Here is a 13,119-nt window from a genome sequence, read left to right on the forward strand (position 1 = left end):
GCCATCGGGGCGCCCTGGCCAAGCACCTTGCCTTGAGCTCGAACCCAGTCCGTGGGAAACTCAAGAGCAGCTAAGAAGGACACCTCTACCAAGAGGGAACAGCCCTGAACAGAGCTACACACACATTATTGAAGGAGCAGACACTGGGTTCGGCTCACCTTAAATGGCTACCATTGCACGCACATGAAGCATAATCCCTACTGGGGTGAAGGTTATGAGGGTTACAACTAGCGTAATTTTCGTAACCTACATGTTTTTCATAAAATAGGTTTGGTTTATGAAGTTTTAACGTTCCAAAGCGGCTTGGGCTATGAGTGATGCCGTAGTGAAGGGCCGCAGAATTTTCGACCACATGGGGTTCATTAACATGCACTGACATTGCACAGTACATGAGTGTCTTGCGTTGCACCTTCATTGAAAAGCCGTCGTCGTGGCCAGGCTTTCAGAAAATTGTCTTGCATTATATACCTAATGTTAATTATTGGTTCTTGTTATACTACAAAATGAAGTGGTTCGTACCAACTACTAGTACTCCTTATGACAAACAAACCTTCACCTACAAGCAACCATCTCTAATGAACTAATAATGAAGATTTCATTACTTCCTGTAAACAAATCTCTTTCTTCAAACAGTTTTGCTCACAGACGATAGTAAAATGCCGGCATGAGCTTTCCATTTTTAAATGATTCATTCCTGCTGAGCACTGCTGTTTATGTTGCTGTTTCATCGTCATTGTACTACATTTTTAATTGTTGTGTTTGTGTCACATGGTCTGCGTATTGGCAGCTATTCTATCACTTGCTGTTTGCTTATATTTTCGTGCATAACTGGCCATCGTCTTGCCACATTGCCAATCAGCAACTTGTTGGTACCTTGTCAAGCAGTACAAGCTTTTAGTCCTGCACTCTTTCTTATGAAAGCAGAAGTACTTGCTGGAGGCGTTAGTTGGTTCATCATAAAGTTGAATGGCACAAAGGAACATACACAGGAAGACACAGCAGTGGCGCTTTTTCTGTCTCTGTGTCTTCCTGTGTTTGTTCCGTTGCACCATTTAACTTTATTCTGAAAGTAGTATAGTGAATGAAATGCATTCACTATATAGACCTTTCCAATAAGGGCCCCCTGTGTATCACCATAGTTTTTCGCTAGGCTGTTGCATGCACCTGATGCTAGTAGCCCAATGGAAGCGGATACCTCTGACCAAAAAAGCTGTTGGTACTTACAATCATATTACAGTGAAAAATTTATATCCAGTTGAAGATTAAGCAATAGCTGCGAGAAATTTTTTCCTTTTACTCATGAAGGTAACGAAATCATGTTGGTCGCAGGTGGAAGCTTCATATTTTTGCACACATCATCCACACACAAAGCAAACACAAACATGTGATGCATATGTGACCCAATGGTGAGAGCTTTGAAAGACTTACAGTGTGATAAATTTCATTACATTCCCATCCACACTCGTTAAACCAAAGTACGCTTTCTGTGAACAATTTCATGTCATTACTTACTATTTTGCTGTTGTCGAAATTCCCCACTGTTCTATAACTTGCCCCCCTCCCTCCCCAAGACAACCAGGTATGTTGCAAGAAAAATATCAGCCTTGTAGCAAACTGTTCCTGGTGAACTTGCAACAGCCATTGGTTCTGAGTGGAGAAGCAGGTGGCGTGTTACTGCGAGAGCACAGCAATGTACTTGCAAGACTTGTTTGGTTATTGCACTTGTGTACCCCTGCAGTGTAAGCATGGGCTCTGTTAATAACTGATACTGCAAGCTACCACGGTAGCCAGCCCGCTTAATACAATTCACTGTTTAAAGCATAATACAACACTTTCAGCAGTAAAAGATCTTTCATCTCACCACATGCTGTAATATCAAATAACTTCCAGTTGTCTTGATCACTCTTTATTGAGCGAGTCATTATTTTCTTTGTTGTCTAGAAATTTTGCAAGCAGTTGTACCATGCTTGCATTTATGGCATTCGCTTCATTCTGAAGGCGCACCATTATCTTGCGCATTTTGTGTGCCTTGTGGTTGGCCTTTGCTGCTAACTCACTTTCAACTTCATGGAGGGCAACTAGCTGCTCTATAGCCGATCCTTGTCGCTTGTGGCGGCTCTTTTGGGATTCCCTTCTTTTGGCGCTTGTGCCAGCACCGGTACTGCTGCTTGCCCCTGCTGTGGCACTGCTGTTTACGCCAGCACTGGCTCTGCTTGTGTCGCCACTGCTGTTGCCTGTGCTTTGCAGTAGAGTTACTGCAGCACTGGCACTGCAAATGGGGGAGCTGGCCGCAAGTTGTGAGAGGTCGTCTCTTCTGCTTCCTTCAGGCAGGCTGTCTTCCCATGACAGGAGAACTTCTGAGCCGTCTGGTGCCTTATTGACAACTGGAAGCTGCACATGATGAAACATACAAAACAACATGTTGTCATCTCAGAAAAGAGGTTAAATGTAATGCAATCATCCGCTTCCACAATATATTACAAAAACACAAACTTGTGATAGCCAAACTGGAAAGAAGGCAGCGGTTCAAATTTTTGTTTTCCTGAACATAACTAAATAGATATATGAAGATCCAGACATGTACATCAGCATTCCCTAGCCCCACTTTCACATGGACTAATGGGTTCAGTTGTTGTTTCCTGAATACTTTTGCGGAGTGCAGTCGCCTTCCTTCAGGTTTATGTGACTCGAAATATTTTGTGAAGGAGTTGGAGGATTTTTGTACGGCTCCTAGTGTTGGTGTTGTGATGAATGTAGATTTTATGTCCTTTAATTGACTTGTGGCTGTTGCGGCTAATGCTTTTATGGCTTTCATAATTGTGCGCCATCCTGCTTCGGCCAATGTTATGGCTCGATGTATCTACAAATAAATAAATGAACAGCTGAACAAGACAGTATACAAGCTGATCAAATTCAATAACAAGCAATATGTTAAACATTTGCAAGTATGTGGGGCATGGTTGACCAAGGGTAAACCCAGCTCATGGGGTTGAGTTGAACAGAAGTACATGGAAGGTGAGGTGCGAACTCTGGCACGACAAGGCACAGCGATTTCAAAACGCAAGCGCCATTTCCGCTCCCCACTGCCATTAATGCCCATGGTTGTATGAGGAGCTCACTTTATCACCCCCCCCCCCAAGTCTGTCCAATGGTTCCAAAGGAAGGATTGCTGGGTCAGTTGGTTCATCATTCAAGGCTTAAAAACAGAACGAAAAATGGGGTGATACAAAAAGAAGGAGTAGACAGCACTGAACCTGCAATTGAGTGTATTTTATGTGAAATGGCAATGAATACAGAAAGCATGCACAAAGAGCTTATAGACAAAAACGCAATACAATACGGATATTATTTATATACTTCGAACGAAGACAGCGCAAAAAAGGACAACCACAGAAGAGGACACTACACAAATAACGCTTCTCTTCTGTGGTTGTCCTTTTTTACGCTGTCGTTCATTCCAAGTATGAATCACCAACTAGCCCACCACTTTGTTTTATTGAATTTCTTGGACATTACAGATATCACATAGAAATTTATTATCTACTTTGCCACTTCCCTTCAGTGTCCCTGTAGAGAAAAACAGTTCGCAATAACTGCTTATGATGCACAGGTTTCTGTATTACTCCACTGTATTCAAGCCTAATTGCTAATAGAGTCAATGGACGAAGATGAGTATCTAGAAGAGAGAAGGATGAAGGTGAAGTTGCATGTGTACAGGTGTGAAAGATGAATTGTCACACACCGCTAGCAATATTAATATATCACGCAAATAAAGGCACCAAATTCTGTTGCGAACCATAACTTCATCCAACTAGAGACTTAAGTCGTATCCATCGGCAGTGTGTGCCTTTTGACATATGATTCCCACCTGAAAAAAAGGACGTAACCAAAACCAGCAATGCACATTGAACTCCCTGTACAACAAAGTAGTCTTTGCTCTGGCATGGTAACATTAGGTGTAGGGGGAAACAATCAGCTTACTACCGATATGTAGAATTGCTAGAACAAAACAAGGATTTATGGACCAGCAGTGGGAGTTACTTGGCTAGTTGGTTCACGTTTCATGACAGAGAACAGCAGCACAAGGCGAAAATGTAGACGTGAAGGCCAGTACCCATGTTTGTGGGAGTGGTTTACACAACTGCTTGAGTCTGTTCTTTATTATCTATTGTTGGCCAGCATTTTATAATGAGTATACGTTCCGCACTATTGTTGGCCAGCATTTTATAATGAGTATAAGTTCCGCACTGAGAAATGAGCAGCAATAGAATTCTGAAGTGATCTGAAGGACAGATTACACGCAATGGTATAAATCACAAATTACCTTTAAACTTTCCTCGACTCGCCCATTATCGTTGATGGGAAGGCAGCCAAGGAAACTGGAGCTGCCAGTAGAAGATATGTGAGACACCAGGCGACCCAGTTGAAGTTCCTGTCCGTCTCAGCTGCCTGGACACATAAAAATGATGTGAGCTATTAAATGTGTTGCTAAAAAAAGATTTGAAGGTTGTGATCACAGCATTTATCTCAGTGGATTAAGCTTCACTGTACACATTCTCAGTGCAAGCATAATATTTCATAGATAACTGTCTAATGCATATTCACAGGTACTGGTGAAATTAATGCATGCAATTTACATTTGCAATGTGGCTAAACTACATCCTGCTAGTTGCTGCTTTGCAATTGAAGCCACGACTGTGCATTATGGTCCAACTATTGTCATTTTAGCAATATCTTACTTGGTTAATTTCTAGATTTATTTCTTTCAAATACCTTTCCCAGGCTGCACTGTGTATACTACTACACAAATGCTGCTAGTACACAGTGAAGCCTGGTAAAGGAATGTGAAATAAATCTAGAAATTCAATTAACTACATTGTTGCTCTAGGAGGTGGCCAGAAACAGCGACGTGTGCAGCAATGCTGTAATGCTCTGCAGCTCGCAATTTGCAAATAAAAACGACGAACAACACGTGTGTAACGAGGAAGACGAGTTTTGCATGCAGCGCCGTGCACGCGTGCACGAGCGAAGATTCTAAGTGCTGCGTATGCTCCTCCTGCCTGAGGACATTAATCTCGAGTCATTACTACCTCAACAATACATTTTCAAGATCGTTATCGACACTCCAGAACTGTGCCATGACGGCGAAGAGAATCGACACGTTGCTATAGCGACAACACATGCTACGGTTGCACATGTGAGGCTGACTTAAGCAGTTCAGCTGCACTATGAAAACAGCGCAAAGAACCCGAAGGCACGAGCATCGTTCGGTAAAGGTCGCACTTACCGTATTTCTTGTTGAGGTTTTCCATTTTCAGCTTCACTTGTTTGCTGGTGTATGGGCCTTGTCCTGGCGGCAGCCTGGCGTTCAGTTCCGCTACAATCGCAGCATATATCCGAGCATTGCGCGTGTTACCGTATTAGATGCGTATCAGGGCCGCGGTTGTTGAATCAAGCCAGATGACACAACTCTGGGAGGACGAGTCGTTCGATATTGCTGCTGCCACGGGCGCCGCCATCTTGTCGGTTAAGGTAGCAAACGGTGGTCAGCAAACTCGGTTTGGGTAACTGTGGTTAGGTGGCGTAACTGCAGTTTCGCCTGCCGTGTGAGCGCGGCTAACTATTGTTACGAGGAACCGTAGTTACCTTAACTCTGGTGTAAATGCAATGCAGCTTCTCGCTCTCGGCCTTCTTCAGGTTCATGTAGGGGGTGGCGCATACGCGCCGGGATTACGAGCCGACTGATTCCGAAAGCTTGAACGAGCCAACTGGCTTCTGACACGCGAGCGCCCCGAAGTGCGTCCCTGGGCTCAAATCGTGCCATAACGCAATACACGGCCGGTCTCGAGGGGATCGCGCGCTTTTCTTATGGCCTTTGCAAAAAGGGGTGTGTTTCCGCCTCCCGTCGCCCCTCGGTAGGGTTGCCACTGCCCCACCGCTCTGCCGCTGCTACGGCCGTTCACGCGGAAGCAGAACGCGCACTCGCTCCCAGTGCGGCCCGCGTCAGTGCTAACCGCGAAGCCTTTATATTTTACCTCGTACGCTTTACGCAAAGACCGCGTAGACAGCCCCTTTGCCACGGGAGAAATCCGAAACAACGGATTAACGGTTGCGCGCTCTCTCCTTTAGCCCGACTGTGTATGGTCGAATGTATGCTTCGAGCACACACGTCAACACGTTCTACCCTTGTATTTAGCTGAGAAGCAAGGCTATCAGTCTGTATAGTTCCTCTTCCGCAAGATCTGAATGAGTGTGTAGAATGATATGCGACGTGTAACACATGGATGGCAAGTTTCAAAGAGTAAAGGATTCTGCAGCGTAAATATAGCTCCTGAATTTTCAAGAGCAGCTGCTTTACTTTTGCACAACAGTGGCATTAAGAATTCATGGTGCTCCCAAGGGAAACGCGTCATGTCATTCGCGAAAGGAACGGTTTTAGACGGAACCCAACCCTGGCTGCAGGAGCAGAACACGTTGCAAGCACGCGACGTCAAAGATTTCCTCTAGGAAAGGCATTTTGAAGTTTGGCGGCGTCTCACGACCGTCCGTCCCATCTGATGACAACACAAAAATTAAGTCAGTTGTTGACAGTAACTGCAAGCACGAACTAACTGCAAGCAAAGCAAAATTAGTTTGGAATTGCGTTCTGTCTCAATAAAATCGGCTTTCATGAGCGAACAGACTCCTCTGAGAGGCGATGACTGCCAGCTTTGCATTATTCTCTTGAATTTCTTAAGCCTCGTGATCGTTTTCGATAAACCTCCTGAGAGCATGAACTTTCCTCACGTCATTCAGGAAACGAAGTAGCACTACAAAAAGAAGTTTTCCGCAACCTAACGGAGCTCCACTAATAAACCTAATAGCAATGCGCGTTGACGAGCTGGCTTTGCTTACAATGTCAGGAACTAAAAATTAAGGTTAACGATGCTGCTAATAAAAGTCCATGAATTTAAGTGAATAGAGGGAATTGGACATTCAACTGCATAATCTGAGATCTTTTACAAAGATATTTCAACCAAATATTTTTAGGCAGCTTCAGGACACGCCGCAGCTTGAATATACATGGAGGTGAAACGCAATGACGCCCGTGTGCTGTGCGATGTCAGTGCACGTTAAAGATCCCCAAGCGGTCTACATTGTTCCGGAGCCCTCTAATACGGCACCTTTTTCTTTCTTTCTTTTTTCACTCTCTTCTTTATCCCTTCCCTTACGGCGCGGTTCAGGTGTCCGCCGAGATTTGAGACAGATACTGCGCCATTTACTTTTCCCCTAAACCAATAAAAAATAAAAAAGACAATATGGCTCTCTTTATGGTAGCTGAAGTCACTCATTGGACATACCTATTTTCTGAAATTGCAACAATCGGTACGCGTCATTATCTGTGGCAGCATGCGCAGCTTGAACTGGTGGCTTCTGTTACTTTCTAGTAACGTTAGTCAGGCCAGAATGACGACAAGAGAGCTTGCGTCAAACTCGAGAACTGTTTATTGGGCGAACTGATGTTCCAAACAGAAATCAGTTCGGCGGCGCAGCGATAAAACAAGTGGCCGGTCAGGTGAGGTCAGAAGGACGGGCGCTCTCGGCTTTGCAAAATTAAATGTGACCAGGAACTTGAAACATTAGACGCCTAATGCGCTCACAACAATTTTGAGCATGAAGAGATACTTGCGCGCGGCTACAGTCATTCCAGAGAAATCTGATGGCCTCTCGTTTGACAAACAAAAGCGGAAAAGCCGCGTGCATTGCCTTCGAGCAGTGAACAATGCATTACAATGCTTCTTGACACTTGCACGCACGTTAGTAGTTAGTATTCTCTTGAGCTATCGATACAGGCCTCTCGTTAAAGGATGCTGTGACGTATATGAGGGTGAAAATGAGTACACTCAGGACGTGCGCGAAAAGCGATATTGTCGTAATTAAGTACTATATATATCTCCCAGCAATCAATTTATTTGACATTTCGACGTTAGTGTACATGAGTCTGACTTTCAACTATACAAGTATCGTCTCAAGTCACCAGCTGCGGCGCTATAGGATTTACCGGTCACGCGTCGTAGATTGATTGATTGAAACAACTTTTATTTCCATCAGAAAAAAGGCGCCACCCTCCCCGCCCCCGGCACGCAGGCCTGGGAAGACGGGGAGTTGTGCGCCCGCGGATTAGAGGCTGGCAGGCAGCCCTTGGCTTGTTGCGGCCTCTTCCACCAGATGGATGGTGCCTCGCTGGATGGTAGTGTGCGCGCTTCGCGGCAGGGTCTCCCAGGCTTCTCTACTTACTATATTTTGTCCCACCCGTGGGGATTGTGGGCATGTCCAAATTATGTGGTCGAGGGTCCCTCTCGCCCCACAGTGTTCGCACTGATCGCTCTCCTTAAGCTCTGGTAGCACGTGAAACGCACCGACGGGGTTCATGAAGGTATTAGTTTGGAGCCGCCTCCACGCGACAGCTTCTCTATTTTTAGGACAACATCTGGCGGGGGTACCAGCCTAAGTCTCAATTTATAATGGCTGATGATTTCCCCGTAATTTTGCAGACGCTCGTCGTATGCCTGGTGTGCGGGGCGCTTGACGGCTACCCGAAAGTAGAGAGCTCGGGCTAGCTCCTAAGCGGCGTCGTTACCAGCGACGGCAGCGTGCGCGGGTGTGTAAATTGACTGAATTTTTCTATTCAGGGTTCTTTGGCGGAGGATTTTGGCCGCTTCCAGTGATATCCTCCCCTTTCGAAAATTTTGGATGGCAGTTTTGCCTTCGCTAATTATGAACTTGGCTTCCATTCCTACGCAAGCGAGCGCTGTTGCAACTTCCTCCGCAGTCTCTATGTTGCGGCCTGGATGGCTGCCGCAGATACCGGCGCCACTCGGCCATCGACTACCGAGGCTACCGCCGCACCCGTTCTGTCACTTGCCGCATCGACATAGGCTACTTCCTTGGCTTCGATATTTTCGAACCTGCGCTGTAGAGCTTCAGCTCGTTTGGCCCTTCTTTCTACGTTAAATTCTGGGTGCATATTTCTAGGGAAGGGTGGGGGGAGGACGACTGCGAAGGCGTTTCTGCTTTCCCTGCGAATTTCGACTTTGGTCTGGATCGCTCTGTCTGGTTTGAGTCCCACTTTTGCAAGGGTAACCCTGCCCGTCTCAGTCGTGCTCAGTCTCTCTAACTGGGAGACTCGCACTGCCTCCGCCAATTCTGTCCACGTGTTGTGCACCCCGAGTTCAAGCAGCCGCTCGGTCTAGGTGCCCATGGGCAGTCCTAGCGCCTTCTCAACGCATCTCCGGATTAGGGAGTCTAGTTTGTCTTTCTCGCCGGCCTTGATGCCGAGGTAGGGCGTCGCGTAACTTATTCTATTTATTACGTATGCCTGGATAAGATTTAGTAAGTTTCTCTCCTTGACGCCTCTTCCTTTAGTCGCGATCCTCCTCAAGAGCCCGAGGATTGGCATCAAATAGGTCTCTAATTTCTTCAGGTCTTCTCCGTTACGCCCGTGCGATTGGATGACCATGCCCAGGATCCTGATCTGTTCCACTTTTGGCACCGGTTTGCCCTCTACCTGAATATGAAAATCCCCGCTGTTTTTGCAGCGAAGGTATTTTGGGTTGTATACGAACACCGATTTTCGCGGTGAGCACGAAAGTCCCCTTTCGGCCGCGTATTCGACAATGATGTCTGTCGCTGCCTGCAGGTGTTCCTCCGTACTCGCATCGCTCCCCTGGGTAGTCCAAAGGTTCATGTCGTCCATATACATGCTGACATTTATCCCCTCGATTTGGCTGAGTTTCCCCGGGAGGCCTCTCATAGGCCCGTTGAACAGGAAAGGCTCTAAAACTGAGCCCTGCGGTAGGCCTTTGCTTTCTAACTCTATCGTGGGAGACTCTAAAGTTCGAAATCTCATGCAGGCTTTTCTGCCCAGTGACCATTTCGGCAGTGGCCATTTCATTATTGCCTCGATAGCAAAGAGGGCGTTAAGATGCACAGGGCGTGCCAACCGGCCGTGACGGTATGGGATTTATTTAGAGAAATCAGGGAAACCGCGCAATTAGAAAGGATCGAAAACATTTACGAATGGACGGAGGCACTCAAACGCCACGTTGGGGAGGCGACAAGGGCGCTAGTGGGGGCGATGCTCCCGGTATAGCGGATAGCCGACTTCTGCACATATGGAAGGCCAAACAAAGCATGAAACACAGGCTGAAAAAGAAAAAAGTGGAACAAGAACCTTAGAAGACGGATCGCGAGGCAAAACAAAGAAATTGAGAGCTACACGACTAAATTGCGCGAACAAAACTGGTGAACCTTGGGAGACCTCGCCCAACGGCCGATGCGCTGTTTCCAGCTAGAAGCATTGAAATGCTGAAAGTTGCAGTGAAATGTTGAAGTGTTTAAATGCTTCCAGACCACCGGGACACACCGTGATCGCATGTACTCAACGTGCATATAAAAGCGTATTTACGCAAAAAAATCTTGAAGAGCGGTATTGAGGCTTCGTTTTGTTCTTATTGCCAAGACACAATTAATTTCATATCCACAAAGCCCTCTGTGGCTGCCCATTAATATTCAATAGGCGTAGTGTCAGTTCCAGCGCACTACACCACTCGTCTTCTTTATACACGGTCCGACAACGAAGGCCGCCGCTAATATTTAAGTATAGTCTTTCTGAGGCGGAGAGAAGCCTTCTGCGGCATAGTAATACAAGTGCAGGCGGAGGTCAGAAAAAAGGTGCATCATGTTCACTAGCAAGCTGTCTAACTAATTTCTAAAAGTAATCTTTTCAACTGCTATAATGAGGGCCCTGATTGATACTGGAGCTTTGCTCAAGCACAGGTGGAGGTCATGTGACACGTGCGCCATAGAGTCGCGTGTATACAGGTGACTGCTGCTGAGCGTGCGTGTGACACACGCGCGCTTTTCGAATGGCCCACGAGGTGGCCTAAATTTGTGGAGCTGCAGTACCGAGGACGAGCGCGTCTTCGAGAGAGAGAGAGAAAGACGAACTGAAAGGCAGGGAGGTTAACTAGGCGACGCCCGGCATGCTACCCCACACGTGGGAAGGGGAACGGAGGGAGAGATAGAAAGGGGAGAGAACAGATGGAGATGATCACTTTTCCGCATGTCCGTTGGCCATTACGTTTTTTTTATTGCCGGGATTCGACAGAATACAACAGAAAACATACACGGGTAGACCCCCAAACTACAAAAAGGTAGCCTACAGCCCCCAGTCGGGCAGGCCTTGTCAGTTTAAAATTCCCTGAGTTTAAAATTCCCGTTGGCCATTACTTTCAGGGTACACAGGGCACACACTGAGAGTTCACAACTTTGCACTCAGTCCTGAGTCCTTCAAGAGCTTGAAAAGTACCTTCAAAGCTATCCCCTGCCGTGAAGGCTTACTCCAAGGAGCCAGAATCTTGGCTTCAGTTTAAGGAGCCGAGGATCTAAACGGCTGAGTGTTGCGGGCAGGAGTGCACGCTCGCGCTGAAACCCAGGGCAGTTACGCAGAAGGTGTTCTATATGGTTTCGTCGCACCCACAGATCTCACACGCAGGAGTCTGCCATTGCGATTAAGGAGGAGTAGGCATTTGTGAACGCCACACCCAGCTACAGGCGACACAACAGCGTAGCATCGGATCGGGAGAGGCCGGACGGAGGACCGAGTTGAAGTAAGGGGTCTAGGCGGTGCAGACGGCATGTGTAGTTGCCAGAAGAAGACCATCACGCTAAGATCTCTTTTAAGTCAAGCATTCGCAGATATGTTGCTGCGTCGGCTCTTGTCAACGGTATCTGGACAATGTTGGCACTGCCGTGAGCCGATCGAGCTGCAGCGTCAGCTGCGTCGTTTCCGACAATACCACAGTGTCCCGGTATCCACTGGAAGACGATGTCATGACCCTCTTCCCGCGCCTTGTGTTGAAGATGTCTTAATTCAGTACGAGTTCATTGTGATCGCCATGGCGTAAAGCACAATTATGATATTGTAGGGCTGCTTTTGAGTTATAGAACACAGCACGTTGTGGGGCGTTTTTGCACCGATGTACAGCACTGCCGCACGAAGAGCGGCCAATTCTGACTCGGTGGATATTGTCCCGTGCGAAGTTTTCTGGCTAATACTGGACTGCCTCGCAGGAATGACCACGGCTTAGGTTGAACGTGTACCTGAGACCAAACCATCTCTATACACATGAGTGCGGTCACTATATGCGGCGTGGAGTAGGTATAGTGTCAACTGTTTAATGTCCGGTGTCGATAAGTTCGATTTTTTCGTTATGCCCGGAATTGTAAGCTCCACACATGGCTCCCGCAGACACCACATCGCAGAGGAAGGCCGTGCTGCCGGGGTGAACTGTGATGGGATGCACGACTGGTGAACTGCTGTAAACACGCTGCGTGTGGTGTTTGAACCGCTGCTGACATAAGGTGGTGCTGGGGAATCGTTGTCAGATGACGTGTGTGCGTCTTCGAAGTTTTAAGAATCGATGCGGCTATTAATAATGGCCTACTACAAATCTAGAATTGCAGCCAGGCGCCTTGATGTAATAGTTAAAAAGTTAACTGCTTGAATTCTGCTAACATACGTTTATGCCATTCAAAATTGTTTTAGAGAAGGAATAAATTGAATACTAAGAAACCGGGCGTCATATTCTTTGAACACCTGACGGCAACCAACAAACGACTGCACTGGCTCGCAAAGCGCAAAGCGAAAGAAAATGGTTACCAGTGCGTTTGGACTTCAGAAGGGCGAGTCTTTGTGCGCAGTTGCCCGGATGAAACTACTGGTAGGATCTGGCTCGAAAAAAAAATAGTCTAGCGCTCAGTTCTTTACCAGTGTGACGTCCAAATTAAATCATGACCACTTATACGACTGAAGACCATAAGAAACTGCTTAACGGCGAAAACTGGTTGCGTAGGAAGCACGTTTCTCAACTTCATACGAACGCAAGAAGTCTCCGAAACAAACATGTGGAAATCGAAGCGCGTTTATCTCTTTTCAGCTGTGCTTTCAACTTTCTAGTTTTTTCAGAAACCTGGTGTTCTGCTAGCACAGAAGTTCTTAGTTTTCGAGTTGATAGAAACGTTTCCGTTTATCGCTCAGAAAGACGCAGTGGGGGCGTGTCCATTTATCTTTGGAAG

This window comes from Amblyomma americanum, chromosome 1 (assembly GCF_052857255.1).
Source record: "Amblyomma americanum isolate KBUSLIRL-KWMA chromosome 1, ASM5285725v1, whole genome shotgun sequence".
NCBI classification, from domain to species: Eukaryota; Metazoa; Arthropoda; class Arachnida; order Ixodida; family Ixodidae; genus Amblyomma; species Amblyomma americanum.